At 43.2% G+C, this 3252-nt stretch overlaps 1 long non-coding RNA gene across 1 annotated transcript; it reads left to right on the top strand.

Moving 5' to 3' along the window:
* Positions 1–677: 677 nt before the first annotated feature.
* On the top strand, positions 678–2096 carry LOC116480349 (uncharacterized). Its single transcript, XR_004251263.1, has 2 exons — positions 678–1092; positions 1820–2096. It is a non-coding gene; the product is annotated as an uncharacterized LOC116480349 (long non-coding RNA).
* Positions 2097–3252: the final 1156 nt, after the last annotated feature.

Below are 3252 nucleotides of genomic sequence, written 5' to 3'. Positions count from 1 at the left end.
GTTTATTTTCGTGTTGGTTTTTCTATTTTTGGTGTTTCTGGATCATGGACTTCGAAAAACTTCTTGGCTTAGCAAATTAGTGTCCTTGTTTCAGTAGCTTCTGCTTGAAGATTTCTGCTTCGGGCAATGAGCCAATTGGCCAGAAAATATCCGGTTATGCCCTGCAGGTTCATGGTGTATGGGGACTTTCACTGTTGTTTAGAGAAACCATTGAGTGGATAAAACCCCAAACAGCAAAATCAAATGGGGATTTTGTACACTCGGGAGCATCGGCTGTGGACGAATTAGGTTGCGCTTAATTGTAAGAAGCCAGGCGTTGTTAAAATAGACTATAAATATTGACAGAAACGGACTGCTTCTAATCCCCACTGCCATTGGCCAGGGAAGCCTCTCTTCAGGTTTTTGGAATGGAAGTAAATAAGGAGCCCATGTTACCATGGAAAGGGCACTGTGATTAGGAGCCTTTCATGAGCTTCCGTGAACATCTAGGGCTTGGAAACTTCATTTTCAAAATAAGGCTGTTGGATTAGATGATTTTCCCAACCCCTAACCTTCTGTGTTAATGAATGGAATGACTCTATAATCATGTTCCTTGGGCATTTCTGTGGAAACTTTGAGCCATCATAAGGGAGGCCTTCATTCTGATGTAACAAAGCCAGCTGTGTCCATATGAGAACATTGGCCAGGGTGGGGAGATGGAGGCTGTGTTCAGGCCAGTCCACGCTGGGTCACCCATGTGACCTGCTGCTTAGCAATTCCTTGTCACCATCTTCCCTTCTCAGCGTCTTTTTTCCATGCTAAGAGGCATAAATGAAATGATTAAAGTTTGAGCTCTTCTCGTGGAATTCTTGTGATACAGATATGTGCTCCATGTTCATTATCTCGTTGGTCTTCACCATGATAACGGTGGATTAAGAATTATCAGCAGTTCACAGATTAGGGACTTGAGACTGACAGTTTGGCTTCCCTGTTCCAGGTGGCAAAGCCTGTGGGGTATTCACCTACCTGATGCATGAAGGCAGCATGGAGGGACTGTGGTAGATTATCTGCAAAGATGGCCAAAATCCTCTCATCCCTGCAGGTACATACAAGGTAAGAACACCTTTGACCAGTGGAATGTGATGAAAATGCTGCCCAGCCAATTCTAGACAGGGTCTTAAGAGGTCTAGATGCTTCCACATTTGCTTTCTTGGGAGCTCTGAGTTATCATGTAAGAACGACCAGTCTCCCCAACCTGCACCCTAAGCTCATTACCCATAAGGCTGTGCAAAATAATAAATCGTTGTCGTTAGGACGCAAAGTTTGGTAGTGGTTTGTTACGCAGTCATGGATAACTGAAGCAGGGATCGCAGCATCTTTTCTTCTCTGAACTAATGTTTAAAGACAGGATGTAACATATTGTCTCCATGTGACTTTGTTGAACTAAATAAAGAATGCTAATACCAGATGCAGACACTGCCTTTTCTGTTCTCTAAGACTAGGCATTGCTCTCTGATCAGAAGAGTCAATCCTGGTGAGTTTAACTTGAGCCTCAGAATCCTACTCAACACAAAGTTCCAGAGAGAAGAGATTATCAATGCCAATACCTTAGAGATGGTACCGGCTGTGGAATCTGTCATCCCTTGACTAGGTGGACTCTAAGTTCCTTTCCAATTTTAATGTTTTCTGTTCTGATTTATCTTTCGGCATTGTGCAGGTGTCAGGAGAAAAAAAAATAATGCCAATGTGTCACTTTAATTCCTTTATCATTAAGTCATAACCTTTCCCAACTCCCAGTCCGGTTTTCTTATGGCAATACTTTGGTTTTTGCTTTGTGAAGATGCCAGAATCAGTCAAAACTAAGCTCACTGTCCTTGCTAATAGTCTGCCCCAGAGGAGAACTGAAGCTCAGCTATTCACCCTACAGAAAGCCTGAATTTTGTAAATGTTCTGCTTAGAATGAGGAAGAAAGATGAAGAATGAGGAGGAAGAAGGGAGGAACGAGAGAGAGAGGTAAAGCCAACAAGCAGAACAGACCTACATTTGCAGCATCTCCAAGTTTCTGCAACAGCTTTATGTTGTTGTTATGTTTTGTTTTAATAAAAGCACATACCATTTTTTTGTTACTGTTATATTCTTTTCATAACAGCTCAGCTAAAGACAGATAATGCTATAGTCAGCTTTTTCTATGAATTAGTCCCTTTAAACTGGCCATAGAGATTTGGTAGAAGTCATGGGTTTTAATTGAATTTCTACTAATGGCCTCCCAGGGATGGAAATATGACTGATACAGGCTGACTTTCCCTCTCTGGTGAAGCTGTATTGCCTCCCACAGAACAGACCGTTCTTTATGTTCTAACTGGGCTTTTCATAACTCCACTGGAGAGCTGTACAAACCCTAGACTTGGCAAAGGCTTTTTTGTTTTCTGAAGCCAGAGCAATTCTGGACCCAGTTCCTGCTTTCTAGGAAGAAATAGCACATGCATCCAGCCTCTTCCCTGATGAAAAAATACCTCACTCCTTTTTAGACAACTTCTCATATTGATAATTTTATAGAAATGTACTGTATAAGTGAAAGTCAGCATTTCCATTACACAACAGCCTGCTAGAGCTGCTTCCAAGGGGCAGAGTCCTGTCAGCTGTTTGTCCGAGGTGATCTTCCTCTCTTAATCTGTCAGTCTAGACCTTAACAATGTTCCTCAAACACTGGCTGAAGCCCTTCCTTCTCCCAATAACTTTTCCTTGGTCTCTGGACCTCCTTAGTCTGCAGTGCCGCTCCTCCTAAGTTTCTGCACCACCTGCCTTCAACACCTAGTCTGTGCTGTAAGCATGAGTTTTCTTGTGGCTTCTTTTTCTCAAGGCAGGCTGGGCGTGGGGAGCTGTCTCTGCAGCATCTTTTGAATATAGATGCCATTTCTCACTTTTCTTTTTTCTGTACCCTCTATAGTCCATTGAAAATACTGGGCAATTGATAAATTCATGCTAAAAAGGATGACGATCAAGGTAGGGCCAAGCTGCATGGATGACGGAAGAGGTGCCACCCACACTGGGCACCACAGGTTCCCTGCACAAGTCACTTTCCCGCTGTGGATCTAGGTTTCCATCTTGTTTTTTTTTCCTTTTATTTATTTATTGGTCAGATGACTTGATCTTTATGGGCTGCATCACTCTGTTCTCCCGTAGGGTTCAACCTTGGAAACGGGATGGTGTCATTAGAGTCCATCTGCCCACAGCCCTCCATGGGCGGCGCTCTTTTTGGGGGGCTCTGCTCTC

Source organism: Hylobates moloch, unplaced genomic scaffold (genome assembly GCF_009828535.3).
Source record: "Hylobates moloch isolate HMO894 unplaced genomic scaffold, HMol_V3 SCAFFOLD_13, whole genome shotgun sequence".
Taxonomy (NCBI): Eukaryota; Metazoa; Chordata; class Mammalia; order Primates; family Hylobatidae; genus Hylobates; species Hylobates moloch.
This window is presented reverse-complemented; position numbering and strand designations above follow the sequence as displayed.